The following is a 20,559-nucleotide window of genomic DNA, read 5'->3' on the forward strand; positions in this document are numbered from 1 at the left end:
TTCTGGTCTCATCCCAGACCTGATGAATCATTTTAAAAAGATCCCCTGACTGTTCATGTGCACTGACCCAGAACACAAGGAAACAAAATAAATGAAGTCAGTAGGAAGGTAATCTCCACCTGACACTAGAGGGACTAGAGAAAACATGGAAATATAAATATATTTTTAGGTGGAATTGAGAAAGTGAGAACTTGATCATAAACACTGGTTTGGTATTTTATAAATATAAATAGAACATGAATTTATAAATAAATATGAATTTATAAATAAAACATGAATTTATTCAGAGCACAGAGCTTGAAATGAGTGACAAAGAATCAGAAAAACTACAAAAATGGGCAGAAAAGGAAATTGGCCCAGAAAAATGTATAAATATTTTCCAAAGTAGTACTAGGAACCCAGCTTAGTTGTGAGAATAGGAATTTGCTGAATGTGGGTTTAAATAATTTCTGCAGTATCGCTCAGCAGCCTGTGTATGGAACCAGAAAAGTCAGATAGCAGGATCAGTGCAAAGATGAGGTGGACGACGGGAATTCCCTGGTGGTTCAGAGGTCAGGACTCCACACTTTCACTGCAGGAGGCATGGGTTTGACCCCTCGGTTGGGGAATTAAGATCTTGCATACCGCACAGCATGGCCATATAAAGGAAAAAACGGCCAGGTGGTAGAAGTGGGTTGGCAAAGTTGAAATAATGCACTAGAACATCTTGGGTAGAAAAGAAAGGAAGTTGAGTCCAAGCTGGGAAACACAAGGTTTAATTGACTAGTGCCTAGAACTAACATGAAGAAACAATAAGAATGCTGAGAAAATAGATAGTTATATTTGGAAAACAATCATTAAAGAATATAAGATTTCAGAGGTTAAAAAAAAAAAATTGGACTATGAAAGCACTTCAACTTCCCCCACCACTCCAAGTCCATTACACAGAAATAAAAATTGCAACCATATTGTTTGGCAAACCCAAATGAAAAGTTATAATTGATGAACTAACTATGTGGTTGACTATCATCCCTTTAAAACTTAATAAATGAAGGAAGTAGTTCTGCTGCCACATTGAAATCTCCAGAAGGTCCCTATGACTTTCTCAATCTCTCTTTGGAAATAGACTCATGTTCACTTTAAGTCGCAAAACATAATTTGAATATGAAAATTAGTATGGTCAACTCTTTGCAGGAATAATAATTCTAAAGTTGATTCGGAATGAAATTATCCTCTCTTGCAGTTAGGACCAACTTCAGGCAGGCCTCCTGACCCCTGGAAGAGGAGATGTCAAAACTTTCTTTTCCCTCTGATGTGTCCTCCTTCAGCATGCTACTTATAACTTAGAGTCCCTTGGAGGTTGGGCCACAAAGAGAGAGGAAAAGAAAGGAACACAGAAAGAGAATGTTCTCATTTGACTAATACTGTTATAAATGACCTTCTCTCTAGGCCTTGCAGGTGTTCAAGTGGACTCTCTCGCAGTGCTCTGTAGGTTCTTTGCTGTGTTTACCCAGTTGCAAGGGCTGTAATGAATTCACATCCCTTAGTGAACTCTGCTGCTTCTCCTCTCGAGTCTCAGCCCACTTGCACAGACCCCCTCTTGGGGTCTCCTTTTCCTTTAGCAGAAGCACTGAACACTTTTAAAGTGACTCCTGGCTGATATTCCTCCCAAGATTTCCACACGTCATCCCTGATGGTCACGCACCTTTGGCTGGTGGCAGAAAGGAATGCAGTTCCTTCTCAAGGCAGAAACATCTCTGTGTGTCTCTTCCCTGACTTCTCAGCCCAGTGACAGACATCAGACCAATGTGCTCCCCAAACTCCAGGGAACAGATATCAAGCTCTCCAGTGGTTCCTTGACGTCTACTCTGGGCTTGAGGGGAAGGAGGAAATGGAGGTGCTAGGACAGGAGTGAATTACCATAATGGCAGCAGCTCTCCACACATTTTCTCCCTCCTCCACTTTCCTACGGAGAAGGCAATGGCACCCCACTCCAGTACTCTCGCCTGGAAAATCCCAAGGACGGAGGAGCCTGGAAGGCTGAAGTCCATGGGGTCACTGAGGGTCAGACTCGACTGAGCGACTTCACTTTCACTTTTCACTTTCATGCATTGGAGAAGGAAATGGCAACCCACTCCAGTGTTCTTGCCTGGAGAATCCTGGGGACGGGGGAGCCTGGTGGGCTGCCGTCTATGGGATCGCACAGAGTCGGACACGACTGAAGTGACTTAGCAGCCACATTCCTAACCCATTTTATCTTCATTGTGGGTCAGTTTTTTAACTGCTTTCTAATCTCCTGCTTTGAAAACCTGTCTATTACTTCACTTTGAGGCCTGATTATTTACTATCTTTTGATTTTGGTCAGAACTTCCACTTTCACAACCAATCACACTATAGACAAATTTATGACAGTGTTGAAAAGCAAGTAAAGGTGCTCCTGTTGGGCCGAAAATTATGAGGCATCCCTCAAGGCAAAAAGTACCTGGACTCAGTTTGAGGGAAGAACTAAAACCCAAAACAAAGAGAAAAAGAGGATGGTTAAAAATATGGGAAGGGTTCTGGGGGTGTTGAAGGTTCAGAAGGACTGTACAAAGGGAGCAAGGAAGAGCCCAGTGAAAGTGTCAGACACATTGGTTAGCGCACCAATGTTTAGCTACCAAAGTAGCCAGAGAGCTTAGGCCCTTCCCCTTCTTGGTTTATGCCAAGCAGTGAATAGCGGAAACACACAGTTCTCATATAGCCTAGCATTCTACTCCTAGATATTTACCCAAGAGAACTGAAAGCATAGGTCTGTATGAAGACTTGTATGTGAACATTAATAGCAACATTATTGATAAGGGCCCAAAACTGGAAACAATACATTCATCAACTCATGATGAACAGATAAAATAAAAAATGGTATATCCATACAAAGAATATTGTTTAGTTCAGTTCAGTTGCTCAATCGTGTCCAGCTCTTTGCTACCCCATGGACTGCAGCACGCCAAGCCTCCCTGTCCATCACCAATGCTCAGAGTTTTCACAAACTCAAGTCCATTGAGCTGGTGATGCCATCCAACCATCTCATCCACTGTCATCACCTTCTCCTCCTGCCTTCAGTCTTTCCCAGCATCAGGGTCTTTTCAAATGAGTCAGTTACATTTGCATCAGGTGGCCAGAGTATTGGAGTTTCAGCTTCAACATCAGTCCTTCCAATGAACACTCACCACTGATCTCCTTTAGGATGGACTGGTTGGATCTCCTTGCAGTCCGAAGGAAAGTTATAACCAACCTATACAGCATATTAAAAACAGAGAGACATTACTTTGCCAATAAAGGTCTGTCTAGTCAAGGTTATGGTTTTTCCTGTAGTCATGTATGGATGTGAGAGTTGGACTATAAAGAAAGCTGAGAGCCAAAGAATTGATGCTTTTGAATTATGGTGTTGGAGAAGACTTTTGAGAGTACCAGTTACTCAGGAATTAACAGGAATTAGCAACTGACACGGAGAAGGCATTGGCACCCCACTCCTTGCCTGGAAAATCCCATGGATGGAGGAGCCTGGTAGGCTGCAGTCCATGGGGTCGCTTAGGGTCGGACACAACTGAGCGACTTCACTTTTACTTTCACTTTTCACTTTCATGCATTGGAGAAGGAAATGGCAATCCACTCCATTGTTCTCGCCTGGAGAATCCCAGGGACAGGGGAGCCTGGTGGGCTGCCATCTGTGGGGTCGCACAGAGTCGGACGTGACTGAAGTGACTTAGCAGCAGCAGCAGCAGCAACTGATACATGCAACAACATGTATGAACCTAAACTTATTATGCAAAGTGAAGGAAGTCAGACACAAAGATTACATACTGTATGATTGCATTTATATGACATTTCTAGAAAAGGCAGAACTATGGAGATAGAAAATCAATGTGTGCCTGAAGCTGACTGAGAGAGGAGATTGACTGCAAAAGGACATAATGAAATTTTATAGGATGATGAAAGAGTTCTAAGACTGAATTATACTGATGGCTGCACAGCTGCATAAATTTGTAAAAAAATCATTGAAAACTCATCTGCTTACAAAACGTTTATTGGGCTTTCCTGGCTCAGACAGTAAAGTATCTGCCTGCATTGGAGGAGACCTGGGTTCAATTTCTGGGTCAGGAAGATCCCCTGGAGAATGAAATGGCTACCAATACTAGTATTCTTGACTGGAGAATTCCATGGACAGAGGAGCCTGGCAGGCTATAGTTCATTGGGTTCCAAAATTATAAATTATATACCTCAATAAAATTGTGAAACAATATCTTTTGGTACTACCAAAATAGACTGTATAACTCCTAAACAGTTAAAATAAAATTAATAAAATCTAATTGCTCTAATAAAAAGTAAAATAGGGGAGAATGTAAAGGCAACCTCTCTAGGATTCTTGCCTGGGAAATCCCATGGATAGAGGAGACTGGTGGACCACAGTCCAGGGGGGTTACAAAAGAGTTGGACGTAACATAGTGACTAAGTCTGCACAGTCAGTTCGGTCACTCAGTTGTGTCTGACTCTTTGAGATCCCATGAACTGCAGCACATCAGGCCTCACTGTCCATCATCAACTCCCAGAGTATACTCAAACTCTTGTGCTTTGCGTTGGTGATGCCATCCAACCATCTCATGCTCTGTCGTCCCCTTCTCCTCCCGCCTTCAGTCTTTCCTAGCATCAGAGTCTTTTCAAATGAGTCAGTTCTTCGCATCAGGTGGCAAAAGTATTGGAGTTTCAGCTTTAGCATCAGTCCTTCCAATGAATATTCAGGACTGATTTCCTTTAGGATGGACTGGTTGGATCTCCTTGCAGTCCAAGGGATTCTCAAGAGTCTTCTCCAACATCACAGTTTAAAAGAATCAGTTCTTCAGCACTCAGCTTTCTTTATAGTCCAACTCTCACATCCATACATGACTACTGGGAAAACCATAGCTTTGACCAGATGGACCGTTGTTGGCAAAGTAATGTCTCTGCTTTTTAATATGCTGTCTAGGCTGGTCATAACTTTTCTTCCAAGGAGCGAGCATCTTTTAATTTCATGGCTGGAGTCACCATCTGCAGGGATTTTGGAGCCCAAGAAAATAAAGTCAGCCACTGTTTCCACTGTTTCTCCATCTATTTGCCATGAAGTGATGGGACCAGATGCCATGATCTTCTTTTCTGAATGTTGAGTTTTAAGCCAACTTTTTCACTTTCCTCTTTCAGTTTCATCAAGAGACTAGTTCTTCTTCACTTTCTGCCATAAGGGTGGTGTCACCTGCATATCTGAGGTTATTGATATTTCTTCCAGCAATCTGGATTCCAGCTTGTGCTTCACCCAGCTCAGCATTTCTCATGATGTACTCTGCATATAAGTTAAATAAGCAAGATGACAATATACAGCCTTGACGTACTCCTTTCCCTATTTAGAACCAATCTGTTGTTCCATGTCCAGTTCTAACTGCTGCTTCCTGACCTGCATACAGATTTCTCAGGAGGCAGGTAAGGTGCTCTGGTATGCCCATCTCGTGAAGAATTTTCCACAGTTTGTTGTGATCCACACAGTCGAAGGATTTGGCAGAGTCTATAAAGCAGAAATAGATGTTTTTCTGGAACTCTCTTGGTTTTTTGATGATCCAGTGGATGTAGACAATTTGATCTCTGGTTCCTCTGCCTTTTTAAATCCTGCTTGAACATCTGGAAATTCACAGTACATGTATTGTTGAAACCTGGCTTGGAAAATTTTGAGCATCACTTTACTAATGTGTGTTTTCCTCTATTTCTTTGCATTGATCACTGAGGAAGGCTTTCTTATCTGTCCTTGCTATTTTTTGGAACTCTGCATTCAGATGCTTATATCTTTCCTTTTCTTCTTTGCTTTTTGCTTCTCTTCTTTTCACAGGTATTTGTAAGGCCTCCTCAGACAGCCATTTTGCTTTTCTGCATTTCTTTTTCTTGGGGATGGTCTTGATCCCTGTCTCCTGTACAATGTCATGAACTTCTGTCTATAGTTCTTCAGGCACTCTATCTATCAGATCTAATCCCTTGAATCTATTTGTCGCTTCCATTGTATAATCGTAAGGGATTTGATTTAGGTCATACCTGAATGGTCTAGTAGCTTTCCCTACTGTCTTCAATTTAAATCTGAATCTGGCAATAAGGAGTTCATGATCTGAGCCACAGTCAGCTCCTGGTCTTGTTTTTGCAGACTGTGTAGAGCTTCTCCATCTTCATCTGCAAAAAATGTAATCAATCTGATTTTGGTGTTGACCATCTGGTGATGTCCATGTGTAGAGTCTTCTCTTGTGTTGTTGGAAGAGAGTGTTTGTTATGACCAGTGCATTCTCTTGGCAAAACTCTATTAGCCTTTGCCCTGGTTCATTCTGTACTCCAAGGCCAAATTTGCCTGTTACTCCAGGTATTTCTTAACTTCCTACTTTTGCATTTCAGTCCCCTATAATGAAAGAAACATCTTTTTTGGATGTTAGTTCTAGAAGGTCTTGTAGGCCTTTATAGAACCATTCAACTTCAGCTTCTTCATCATTACTGGTTGGAGCATAGACTTGGATTACTGTGATATTGCATGGTTTGCCTTGGAAATGAACAGGGATCATTCTGTCATTTTTGAGATTGCATCCAAGTACTGCATTTTGGACTCTTTTGTTGACTATGATCGCTAGTCCAATTCTTCTAAGGGATTCTTGCCCACAGTAGTAGATACAAGGGTCATCTTAGTTAAATTCATCCATTTCTGTCCATTTTAGTTCACTGATTCCTAAAATGTTAATGTTCACTCTTGCTATCTCCTGTTTGACCACTTCCAATTTGCCTTGATTCAGGGACCTAACATTCCAGGTGCCTATGCAATATTGCTCTTTACAGCATCAGACTTTGCTTCTATCACCAGTCACATCCACACCCGGGTGTTGTTTTTGCTTTTGCTCCATCTCTTCATTCTTTCTGGAGTTATTTCTCTACTGATCTCCAGCAGCATATTGGGCATCTACCGACCTGGGGAGTTCATCTTTCAGTGTCATATCTTTTTTCTTTTTCATGCTGTTCATGGGGTTCTCAAGACAAGAATGCTTAAGTGGCTTGACATTCCCCTCTCCAGTGGACCACATTTTATCAGAACTCTTCACCATGATCCGTCTGTCTTGGGTGGCCCTACATGGCATGGCTCATAGTTTCATTGAGTTAGACAAGGCTGTGATCCATGTGATCAGATTGGTTAGTTTTCTATGATTGTAGTTTTCAGTTTGTCTGCCCTCTGATGGAGAAGGGTAAGAGGCTTATGGAAGCTTCCTAATGGGAGAGATTGACTGAGGGGGAAACTGGGTCTTGTTCTGATGGGCAGGGTCATGCTCAGTAAATCTTTAATCCAGCTTTTTCTTTTTTTTTTTGATAGGTGGAGGTGTGTTCCCTCCTAGTTATTTCCCTGGGGCCATACTGTGGTCGAGGTAATGAAGATAATGGTGACCTCCTCCAAAAGGTCCCATGCATATTCTGCTGCACTCAGTGCCCCCAACCCTGCAGCAGGCCACCACCAACCCACGCCTTCACTGGCGACTCCTGGACACTCCCGGGCAAGTCTGGGTCAGTCTCTTGTGGGGTCACTGCTCCTTTCTCCTGGGTCCTGGTGCACACAAGATTTTTTTGTGCCCTTCAAGATTCCATTTCCTAGTCCTGTGTAAGTTCTGGCAGCTCTAATGCGGGGTTAATGGTGACCTCCTCCAAGAGGGCTTATGCCATACCCAGGTCTGCTGCACCCAGAGCCCCTGCCCCTGCAGCAAGTCCACTGCTGACCCATACCTCCACAGGAGATGCTCACACACAGTTCTGTCTCAGTCTCTGTGGGGTCTCTGGGTCCTGGTGAACACAAGGTTTGTTTGAGCCCTCTGAGCGTCTCTGGTGGCAATGAGGTTTGATTTTAAATGCAAATTTGACCCTCCTCCCATCTTGCTGGGACTTCTCCTTTGCTCTTGGATGTGGGGTAACTCCTCACAGTCGCTCCAGCACCACGCTGCCACTGTTCCAGTGCCTACCATCTTGCTGGGGCTTTTCTGACCTTGGACATGGGGAATCTCCTCATCGCCACTCTGGCACTGCACAGCCACATACCCAATGTATAATACATATTTTTTACTGCTGTGTAAAGAAAATAAAGATCTTTCTAAAAAAAAAAAGGTAAAATAAGGATAAAATGAAACAAGAGAATATGCACATGATAAATATATGATGGTAAAATTTGTCCAAACTATAGTAACTGTGAACATGGAAAATAGATTAATTTGCTAATTAAAAAACAGACTACCCTTTACAAAATTAAGTGTATATTAAAATTCTTAGAGATAACTCTATACAAAACAACACATAGAGGAGCTCAAGGAGATAACATAGTCTGACTGTGGCCTTGGGAATGGGCTGTTGGAATGATTGAAAGAAGTCAAGAAACTTCAAGTTCAGAATGTTGAGTAGTGATACAGGCATACTTCAGAGATAACACAGCTTTAGTTCCAGATCACTGTAATAAAGTAAAGATCACAATAAAGTGAGTCCCACAATTCTTTTGGTTTTTCAATGCATATAAAAGTTATGCTTACCCTATAATGTAATCCATTAATACTTCATAACTGAAGAATGCTAACCATCATCTGAGCCTTCAGTGAGTCCTAATGCTTTTACTGGTGAAGGATCTTGCCTTAATTTTGATGGCTGGTGACTGATCAGGATTGTGGTTGTTGTTCAAGGTTGGAGTGACTGTCCAATTTCTTAAAACAACAATGAAGTTTGCTGCATCAATTGACTCTTCTTTTCATGAACAATTCCTCTGTATATGTAACACTGTTTGATAGCATTTTACCTGCAGTAGAAACAAAGAAAGATAGAAAGAAAGTGAAGTTGCTCAGTCGTGTCCGACTCTTTGCAACCCCATGGACTGTAGCCTACCAGTTTCCTCTGTCCATGGGGTTTTCCAGGCAAGAATACTGGAGTGGGTTTTTATTTCCTTCCCTACTTCTTTTAAAATTAGAGTCAATCCTCTGAAGCTCAGCTGCTGCTTTATCAACCAAGTTTATGTAATCGTCCAAGTATTTTGTTTTCATGTCAACAGTTTTCACAGCATCTTCACCAGGTGTAGATTTCATCTCAAGAAACCACTTTCTTTGCTTATCCATAAGAAGCAACTCCTCATCCACAAAACTTTTACCATGCGATTGCTGCAATTCAGTCATATCTTCAGGCCTCACTTCTAACTCCTGTTCTCTTGTTATTTTCACACAGCTGCAGTTACTTCCTCCACTGAAGTCTTGAACCCCTCCAGGCCATCTGTTAGGGTTGGAAGCAACTTCTTCCAAACTCCTGTTAATGTTCATATTTGGACCTCTTCCCATGAGTCATGAATGTTCTGAATGGCATCTAGAATGGTGAATTCTTTCCAGAAGTTTTCAATTAACTTTGTCTAGATTCAACAGATAAATTGCTATACATGGCAGCTATAGTCTTATGAAGTGTATTTCTTGACAGTCTAAATTACTCCTTGATCTGTGGGTTGCAGAATGGATTTTGTGTTAACAAGCATGAAAACAACATTAACCTTATTGCACATTTCCATCAGAGCTCTTGGGTGACCAGGTGTGTTGTTAACAAATAGTACTGTTGTGAACGGAATCTGTTTTCCTGAGCAATAGGTCTCAAAAATGGGTTTAAAATATTTAGTAAACATGTTTTAAACACAAGTTCAGTCATCCAACCTTTATGGTTCCATTTATATAGCATAGGCAGAGTAGATTTAGAATGCTTAAGAGCCTAGGATTTTCAGAATGGTAAATGAGCGTTGGTTTCAACTTAAAGTCGCCAGCTACATTAGCCCCTAATGAGAGAGTCAGCCTGTCCTTTGAAGCTATGAAGCCAGGTGTTGACTTCTTCTCTCTCGTCATGAAAGTCCTAGATGGCATCTTCTTCCAATAAAAAGTTGTTTCATTTATATTGAAAAAATTGTTGTGTCATGTAGCCACCTTCATTAATTATCTTAGCTAGATCTTGACAACTGCAGAAGCAACAGTTTCTATATCAGCACTTGCTGTTTGTCTGTACTTTTATGTTATGGACAACTCCTTTGCTTAAACTTCATGCATCAACCTCTTTTAGCTTAAGATTTTTCTTCCACAGCTTCCTCACCTGTCTCAGCCTTCAAAGAATTGAAGAGTCAGGGCCTTCGTCTGGATTAGACTTTGGCTTACGGGAATGTCATCTGGTTTGACCCTTTACCAAGACCACCAAAACTTTCTCCATGTCAGTAATAAGGCTGTATTGCTTTTTAAAAAAAAATCATTCCTATATTCACTGAAGTAGCACTAATGTGTATATTTGTTGCAAGAAGCCTAGGCTTCAGTCTGTCTTGGCTATCCACATGCCTACTTCACTAAGCTTAATTATTTCTATTTTTTGATTTAAAGTGAGAAATAAAAAACTTCCTTTCACTCAAATATTTAGAGGCCATTGTAGGGTTATTAATTGGTCTTATTTAAATATTGCTGCTTCTAAGGGAATAGGGAAGCCCAAGGAAAGGGTGAGAAATGAAGGAATGGCTAGTCAGTACATTTATCAATTATGTTTACTATCTTTATGTGGGCGTGGTTTGTGGTACTTCAAAACAGTTACAATAGTAAAATGAAAGCTCAGTGATCACAGATCACCATAACAAATATAATAATAATGACAAAGTTAGAAATGTGAGAATTACCAAAATGTGTCACAGAGACACAAAGTGAGGAAATGTTATTGCAAAAATGGAGCTGATAGACTTGGGTTGCCACAAACTTTCAAGCTGTGAAAAACACAGTATCTGCAAAGTGCAAACAAAGCAAAGAGCAACAAAATGAGATATGTTTGCACTGAAACTGTCTATAATGGTTGTGGAATTCTGGTTGGAGAGTGCAATTGAGGGGGATTCTCTGGGAGGTAGGATAATGATAGCAAAGCGGAGTGTTAAAGGGTGAAATCAGTGGTGTGTCCCTGGAAGAAGGAAGTGTTTTTACATTAGAGTAGAGAAATAATGGTTAAAATTGGGAAAGAGAGAGGCAGAAAAAGATGATTTCTCCTCTTAGGCCTTTGGTTTGTGGGGTATGAAAGGATGGATAGCCTCTTCTCAATGGAGTTCTAGTGAAAATGGTATGATAAGAAGGTAACTCATGAAAGTAGATGGTATCACTCTAATGGCAGAAAGAGAAGAAGAACTAAAGAGCCTCTTGATGAAGATGAAAGAGGAGGGTGAAAAAGCTGGCTTAAAACTCAACAGTCAAAAGATTAAGATCATGGCTCTGCTCCCATCACTTCACGGCAAATAGAAGGGGAAAATGTGGAAGCAGTGACAGATTTTAATTTCTTGGGCTCCAAAATTACTGTGGATGGTGACTGCAGCCATGAAATTAAAAGGCACTTGCTCCTTGGAAGGAAAGCTACGACAAAACTAGACAGCGTATTAAAAAGCAGACACATTACTTTGCTGACAAAGGTCCATACAGTGAAAGCTATGATTTTTCCAGTAGTCATGTATGGATGTCAGAGCTAGACCATAAATAAGGCTGAGTGCTGAAGAATTGATGGCATTTGAACTGTGGTGTTGGAAAAACTCTTGAGAGTTTTGTAGTCTCCTTGGACTACAAGAAGATCAAACTAGTCAATCCTAAAGGAAATCAATCCTGAATATTCACTGGAAGGACTGATGCTGAAGCTCCAATACTTTGGCCACCTGAAGAGCTGACTCATTGGAAAAGACCCTGATGCTGGGAAAGACTGAAAGCAAGAGGGCAGCAGAGGATGAGATGGTTAGATAGCATCACCGACTCAATGGATGTGAGTTGGAACAAACTCCCCGGAGATGGTAAAGGACTGAGAAGCCTGGCAGGCTACAGCCCACGGGATCACAAAGAGTCAGACATGACTTAGCAACTGAACAACAAAAGTGAAGGCAGAGGTTGGGAGAAGCAACATCCACTGGAGGACACAGAAATAGAGAGGGTCTCTAGAGCTAGGCTTGGATTTGGTAGTATGTAATAGAATCTTGAGCTACTTTAGACAAACAAGGAATTTATTGATCTTATGAAATAAAAAGTCTAAGAAAAAGCATTCCGGGGGTGGTAAGGTGGTTTTATAAGATCATCAGGAAAGAATCATATTTCCTTCTTGAGACATTGTTCTTCGCATGTGGCTTTTGAACTTATGGTGCTAAGATGTCTTCCATAATGCCAGACATCATGTTCTAGTTACAGAAGGAAGAAAAGAAGAAAGGCAAAAGTTGTGCCAGCCTGAGTCACTTTCTTTTAATAGCAAAACAATAGTTTTTCTGGAAATTCTGAAGAAAAATTGTTACTTGAAATAAACACCTTATTAGATAAAATTATGTCAAATGACCACTCCTAGCTTTAAAAGAAGACTGAAAAAATCAAAATTGTTTGATCTGGAGGCACATTGATATTCCAAATAAAACTGATATTCTGTTAATAAGGAATGGGAGGCAACAGAATTTTGAATATGTAATAAGTGAATGCCAGAGTATTCATGTATTACTGTCTCATGTTCTAAAAGGTACTAAAGGAGGTTTTACAAAGATGTTAAAACCTTAGCAAAGGTTTTAAAACAGCTTAGAGATAAAGCAAAGAAGAAATAAAAATAAAATCATATGATGGAAATGTAAGTGGTGTCCATTCACAAAATTGACTTCAAGTGTTCTAGCAGCCAATTCAAAAAGGAAAGCACCTTCAAAAGAAAAATCTTTAGAAAAAGATTTGTTTGGTTGGTTGGTGGGGGGAGCACTTCAAAAGGCATGGTAAAAGGGCTTGGATGAGTGGGCAGCCTCCGGAGGGAGAACGATTTATTTGCAGAGAAAGTACTAAGCAGTAGCAGGACAGCAATACTTTAAAAGACAGAGTGTATACATTGGTAGAGGAGGGAGACTGTGGTTTGCAATTGTGAGACAGATCGAAAATGACAAGATAAGAAACATTCTAGGATTAATCAGCTTTGAGGTTCAGAACTGCCCCAGGTTAAGTCCTCTAATGGTGTCAGACTTGATGAGGCTATACTCCTTAAAGTCTGCGGTGTTTGCTCATGTTCTCATTAGAGCAGTGCGTGGTCTGTGTTGTGAGCTCCCCAGGGAAGATTCAGCTGGATGAGAGTGACAGGGTTCCTAAAGTGTTCTCTTGGTAAGTGAGATGGAGGTGGAAAGCTGTGTCACTTCCAAGGATCTCACCATATAGTTTGGGCCCAGTATGACTTGAAAGCTATTGTTTGCATTTAAAGAAATTAGAAACTCTCTTCAATGTGCAAGTAGTACTCATATCCCTGAAGCTGCTTCTCCACAAAGTGGGTCCTCAGCATCACTTCCATATGTGGTAATAACAGAGGAATGATTGATGCTAAGACATGATTACGGTTAGATCATTTATGTGTGTGTATTTTTTCAACATCTGCTGTATATTCTAAATGAATAAGGATGTTGTATTTTAAATTCCTAATGTCTAGGACAATACCTAGTTAAAAATAATAATAAACACAACTTAACAAATAAATAAATAAGCAGGGTGACAATATACAGCCTTGACGGACTCCTTTTCCTATTTGAAACCAGTCTGTTGTTCCATGTCCAGTTCTAACTGTTGATTCCTGACCTGCATATAGGTTTCTCAAGAGGCAGGTCAGGTGGTCTGGTTTTCCCATCTCTTTCAGAATTTTCCACAGTTTATTGTGATCCACACAGTCAAAGGCTTTGGCATAGTCAATAAAGCAGAAATAGATGTTTTTCTGGAACTCTCTTGCTTTTTCCATGATCCAGTGGATGTTGGCAATTTGATCTGGTTCCTCTGCCTTTTCTAAAACCAGCTTGAACATCAGGGAGTTCACGGTTCACGTATTGCTAAAGCCTGGCTTGGAGAATTTTGAGCATTACTTTACTAGCATGTGAGATGAGTGCAATTGTGTGGTAGTGTGAGCATTCTTTGGCATTTCCTTTCTTTGGGATTGGAATGAAAACTGACCTTTTCTAGTCCTGTGGCCACTGCTGAGTTTTCCAAATTTGCTGGCACATTGAGTGCAGCACTTTCACAGCATCATCCTTCAGGATTTGAAATAGCTCAACTGGAATGCCATCACCTCCACTAGCTTTGTTCGTAGTGATGCTTTCTAAGGCCCACTTGACTTCACATTCCAGGATGTCTGGCTCTAGATGAGCGATCACACCATCGTGATTATCTGGGTCATGAAGATCTTTTTTGTACAGTTCTTCTGTGTATTCTTGCCCCCTCTTAATATCTTCTGCTTCTGTTAGGTCCATACCATTTCTGTCCTTTATCAAACCCATTTTTGCATGAAATGTTCCCTTGGTATCTCTAATTTTCTTGAAGAGATCTCTAGTCTTTCCCATACTGTTGTTTTCCTCTATTTCTTTGCATTGATCACTGAAGAAGGCTTTCATATCTCTCCTTGTTATTCTTTGGAATTCTGCATTCAGATGCTTATATCTTTCCTTTTCTCCTTTGTTTTTCGCCTCTCTTCTTTCATAGCTATTTGTAAGGCCTCCCCAGACAGCCATTTTGCTTTTTTTGGACTGGAAGAAACACAAGCTGGAATCAAGATTGCCAGGAGAAATATCAATAACTTCAGATATGCAGATGACAGAAAGTGAAGAGGAACTAAAAAGCCTCTTGGCAGAAAGTGAAGAGGAACTAAAAAGCCTCTTAATGAAAGTGAAAGTGGAGAGTGAAAACAGTTGGCTTAAAGCTCAACATTCAGAAAATGAAGATCATGGCATCTGGTCCCATCACTTCATGGGAAATAGATGGGGAAACAGTGGAAACAGTGGCAGACTTTATTTTTGGGGGCTCCAAAATCACTGCAGATGGTGATTGCAGCCATGAAATTAAAAGACGCTTACTTCTTGGAAGAAAAGGTATGACCAACTCAGATAGCATATTGAAAAGAAGAGACATTACTTTGCCAACAAAGGTCCTTCTAGTCAAGGCTACGGTTTTTCCTGTGGTCATGTATGGATGTGAGAGTTGGACTGTGAAGAAGGCTGAGCGCCGAAGAATTGATGCTTTTGAACTGTGGTGTTGGAGAAGACTCTTGAGAGTCCCTTGGAATGCAAGGAGATCCAACTAGTCCATTCTGAAGGAGATCAGCCCTGGGATTTCTTTGGAAGGAATGAGGCTAAAGCTGAAGCTCCAGTACTTTGGCCACCTCATGTGAAGAGTTGACTCATTGGAAAAGACTCTTATGCTGGGAGGGATTGGGGGAAGGAGGAAAAGGGGACGACAGAGGATGAGATGGCTGGATGGCATCACGACTCGATGGACGTGAGTCTGAGTGAACTCTGGGAGTTGGTGATGGACAGGGAGGCCTGGCGTGCTGCGATTCATGGGGTGGCAGAGTCGGACACTACTGAGCGACTGAAGTGAACTGAACTGAACAAATAAAACATTTAGTTCTTTGTAACTTTTGTATCTTTTATTTGCTTCTCATTGTATTTTAAAAACATCATTATGGGAAATTCTGGATGAAGCCATAAAATAGCTTATTATAGAAATTAATTTTCAAAACACCTGGTGCAAAGGCTGTTTCCATAGCTAAGCAATTTGGAATGTCAGATTTTCTTTTGGCAAACAAAATTTAAAAATCTGTATTTTGAATATACCTCTGATATTAGAATTTTAGAAAACGAATAATTCTGTGAATGTACTGCTGACCTAGTTGTTATGTAAGTACAGGGAGACATCAGAAATTCTTTTGTGAAGTGTCTTTCTTTTCAGAAGGTCTTTCCTGACTCACCATACTAGCCATGCTATTGTCCATTGCGTCTGAAATCCATTTTCTTTTCTAAATATTCCTCATAAATTCAGCAATAATATATGAAAAACAATGTTAATTAAGTATGTGCTGTGCTTAGTCAATCAGTCATGTCCGACTCTTTGTGACCCCATGGCCTATAGCCCACCTGGCTCCTCTGTTCCAGGGGATTCTCCAGGCAAGAACACTTGCCTGGAATGAGTTGCCATGCCCTCCTCTAATTAAGTATATCATTCTTTTTTATCATTCTTTTTTTTAAGTATATCATTTTTTTTTTAGCTCAATGGTGTGGGGGTTCCTCAAAAAATTAAACATAGAATTACCATGATTCAACAATTTCACTTCTGGGGATATTCCCAAGAACAGATATTTGTACATTCAGGTTCAAGCATTATCCACAGCAGCATTATCCACAACAACCAAAAGGAGGAAGTAATCTGACTGTCTGTCAACAGACAAATGGAATTAAAAATGTAATATATATGTGTGTGTGTGTGTGCGCTCAGCTGTCTGACTCTGCGACCCCATGGACTGTAGTCCACCATGTTTCTCTATCCTTGGGGTTTTCCAGGCAAGAGTGCTGGAGTGGGTTGCCATTCTCTCCTCCAGGGGCTCTTCCCAACCCAGGGATCAAACTTATGTCTCCTGCACTGGCAAGCAGATTCCTTACCACTGAGCCACCTGGGAAGCCAGTAATATGTATATTTCAGTCTTAAAAAGGACTTCCCTGGTGGTCCAGTGATAGGAATCAGCCTGCCAGTGAAGGGGTCATGGAGTCAATCCCTGGTCCAGGAAGATTCCATGGGGCAACTAAGCCGATGGGCCACACTGCTGAAGCCCAGCTCTAGAGCCCATGCTCTGCAACAAGAAAAGCCTGTGTCCCACAACAAAGAGCAGCTTCTGCAAGTCCCAAGTGGAGAAAAGCTGGTGAGAAGATACAAAGCACCAGCAGAGCCAAAAATAAACAAACTGATTACTTTAAAGGGGGGAAAAAGGAAGGAAATTCTGACATATGCTACAACATGGATGAGCCTTGAAAACATTACGCTAAGTAAAATAAGCCACAAAAGGGCACACTGCCCTCACAAAAGGGCAGTTAGAGAGTGTGATTCCACTTTCATGAGGTACCTAGAGCAGTCAAATGCAGAGACAGAAAGTGGAACAGTGGTTGCCAGAGGCTGGGTAGGAGGCAGGGGGGAAAGGGGAGTTATTATTTAATGGTACAGACTTTCAGTCTAAAAAAATGATAAAGTTCTGGAGGTGGATGGTAGTGATGGTTGCACAAGACTGTTAATGTACCTAATGTTACTGAACTTAAAAATGATTAAAATGGTAAATTTTATGTTATGTATATTTTACCACAATAAATCAATAAGACTTTACCTGATGTAAAATTTAAATGGTTACAAAAATCAAAGAAAAAAATCACCATTTTAATAATAATAGGATAACTAAAACAATAAATAAAAAGTGACCATAGCTTTGTGTCACTAAAGGTTAATAGCTGAGAGTAATCTATTACAACATAAAATCACCTGGCAACATTTGCTACAGAAAAAGCTTCATTTTAAATATCTGTATTAGGTTAGCTAAGATATGACAAAGTCAAATTTTATTTAAAAGACATGAAAGATTTGTTGCAGAAATTTGGAATCAGATAGTTGCATCCCAAAGTAAGCACACATGTTAAGATGTCAGGGCTTGCCAATTAATCTGTAGATTCACCCTCATCCCAATAAAAATCTCAGCAGGATTTCTTGTAGATATGAGCAAGTTGATTCCAGAATTTTTATATAAAGGCAAAGGAGCTAGGATAGCCAGAACAATTTTGAAAAAGAAGTCCTGATTTCAAGATTTACTATAAATTCATAGTAATCAAGATAGCATGGTTTTGGCTAAAGGATAGACATATAGATCAATGGAATATAGAGAGTACATAATTAAATCCTCAAAGATATGGTCAATTAATTTTTGAAAGTGGTACAAAAGCAATTCAATGGAGAAAGGTTAGTTTTTTCAACAAATTGTGCTAGAAAAGTTGAATCCACATGTAAAATATAAATTTGATTCATACTTCACACTTTATATAAAATTTTGCTTAAAATGGATCATAGTCCAAAAGTAAAAATTTAAACCATTAGAGGAATGCATAGGAGGAAATCTCTGTGACACTGGGTTAGACAAACAGTTCTTAGGTATAACATCCAAATCATAGTCCTTAAAATATTTATATATTGGATTTCAACAAAATTAAAAATTCTTTTCCTCTGAAAAACCTCAAAGAAAACGAAAGATAAACAACAGACTGGAAGAAAATATTTGCAATTTACATACCTGACAAAGAACTTGTAAACAGAACATAACAAGAGCTCTTTACACGCAATGTACATGAGTGCTCAGGTGTGTCTGACTCTGTGACCTCATGAGCTGTAGTCTATCAGGCTCCTCTGTCCATAGCATTTTTCAGGCAAGAATACTGGAGTGGGTTGCCATGTCCTCTTCCAGGGGATCTTTCCAACCCAGGGATCGAACCCACACTTTTTTGTCTCTGGCATTATTAGGCAGATTCTTTACCACTGTGCCACCTGGGAAATAAAAGAAATACATATCTGTTTATATATTGTATGTATACATATGCTTTACACATAGAATAAGATTTTTGCCACCAAGAACAAATTTTTATAAAAAAAAAAACAACAGTCTACACAATGAAAGGTTTACAGTATTAAAACTTAAAAAAAAAAGAATAAATGGGGAGAAGAAATAATATACTTAGCACTTCTTTATGGAGATTATTTCCAAAATAGCTCAACTATTCAGTTGTATCAAAATTAATTTTTCCTGAAGTAGGTACTATTCTCCATTATAGGCAGTCCTTGCCTTGCATGGGTGGTAGTGTCAATTAAATAACTTTAATAATTAATGGGGAAAATTATTATTCTTTGACCCTGGAAAAAATTTGTCAAAATATTAAAAAGTGTCAGTTATAAATGTTAAAGGAAATGAAAAAAAATTGTACCTAGTACACTGTAGTTTAAAATATTACAAACACTGAAAGTTAAAGTGTTATTTCATTGTAAAAAAACTAATCAAAAGTAATAGTATTTGCCTTTTTGTCAAGTAACTTACAACACTAGGTAAGCACTTTGTATATCCCACTGCAAATTGTCATACATTAAGTTTAGATTAGCTTCCACTTAAAGACAATAATTAGATATAACAGAATATTATTCAGTCATAAAAAGGAATGAAATTTTGATATATGGTACAACATGGATGGACTTTAAAACACTACGCTTAGAGAAATAAGCCAGACACAGAAGGACAAACATTCATTTATATGAAGCCCTTAGAATAAGAAAGTCAACAGAGACAAAAAGAAGAATAAAGGTTACTAGGGACTAGGGGGAACAAGGAGAACAGGGGTGTTAGTGTTTAATGGATACACAACTTTTGTTGGGGATGTCAGGTTGGTTTGTTTCTCTTCCTTGGTTCTTGTCTCAACACTACAAACATTTGGAATAATAGACTACAAGGTTTAAAACAACACACAACTTACAGCTCAGTTCAGTTCAGTTCAAGCACACAGATCTTTTCTTAGACATTCCCAAGACATGGGAGCGGGCTGACCCCAAAGAAGTTGTCCTCCTCCCAATCCCTCTTGGCTTTCACCCTTTTATACTTTCCATCTCCTTTTGTTGGTTGTGCCCTGTGTACAATAGTGCTTATACTCACCACCAGTCAAGAAAGGGGATGCAAATGGGCATATGTTCAAGGCCAACTGAAAATTGCTACTTATATAACAGGCCCTCTGTGTATGTCTTCCTGTGATTCAGTCTGTTATAATCAGATCTACATATGTGTAGAATATTTATGAACGTTTAATGTATGCAGGTCAGGAAGCAACAGTTAGAACTGGACATGGAACCACAGACTGGTTCGAAATTGGGAAAGGAGTACGTCAAGGCTGTATATTGTCACCCTGCCTATTTAACTTATATGCAGAGTATATCATGAGAAATGCTGAGCTGGATAAAGCACAAGCTGGAATCAAGATTGCTGGGAAAAATATCAATCACCTCAGATATGCAGATGACACCAACCTTATGGCAGAAAGTGAAGAACTAAAGAGCCTCTTGATGAAAGTGAAAGAGGAGCTTGAAAAAGTTGTCTTAAAGCTCAACATTCAGAAAACTAAGATAGTGGCATCTGGTCCCATCACTTCATGAGAAATAGATGGGGAAACAGTGGAAACATTATCAGACTTTATTTTGGGGGGCTCCAAAATCACTGCAGATGGTGACTGCAGCCATGAAATTAAAAGACACTTACTCCTTGGAAGGAAAGTTATGACCAACCTAGATAGCATATTCAAAAGCAGAGACATTACTTTGCCAACAAAGGTCTGTCTAGTCAAGGCTATGGTTTTCCAGTGGTCATGTATGGATGTGAGAGTTGGATTGTAAAGAAACCTGAGTGCCGAAGAATTGATGCTTTTGAACTGTGGTGTTGGAGAAGACTCTTGAGAGTCCCTTGGACTGCAAGGAGATCCAACCAGTCCATCCTAAAGGAGATCAGTCCTGGGTGTTCATTGAAAAGACTGATGATGAAGCTGAAACTCCAGCTCTTTGGCCACCTGATGCGAAGAGCTGACTCATTTGAAAAGACACTGATGCTGAGAAAGATTGAGGGCAGGAGGAGAAGGGGACGACAGAGGATGAGATGGTTGGATGGCATCACCGACTCAATGGA

The 20,559-nt window shown here is 40.0% G+C and overlaps 1 long non-coding RNA gene across 1 annotated transcript in view; it reads right to left on the reverse strand.

Annotated features, from left to right (window-relative positions):
- Window positions 1-20,559, reverse strand: part of LOC138437375 (uncharacterized) — a 77,321-nt gene that overhangs the window by 34,884 nt on the left and 21,878 nt on the right. Inside the window, exons 3-4 of the long non-coding RNA XR_011255921.1 lie at window positions 18,142-18,392; window positions 8,568-8,827 (exon numbers count right to left, since the gene is read on the reverse strand). This is a non-coding gene — a long non-coding RNA (uncharacterized lncRNA). The remainder of the gene's footprint in view (window positions 1-8,567; window positions 8,828-18,141; window positions 18,393-20,559) is intronic.

Source organism: Ovis canadensis, chromosome 3, assembly GCF_042477335.2.
Source record: "Ovis canadensis isolate MfBH-ARS-UI-01 breed Bighorn chromosome 3, ARS-UI_OviCan_v2, whole genome shotgun sequence".
NCBI classification, from domain to species: Eukaryota; Metazoa; Chordata; class Mammalia; order Artiodactyla; family Bovidae; genus Ovis; species Ovis canadensis.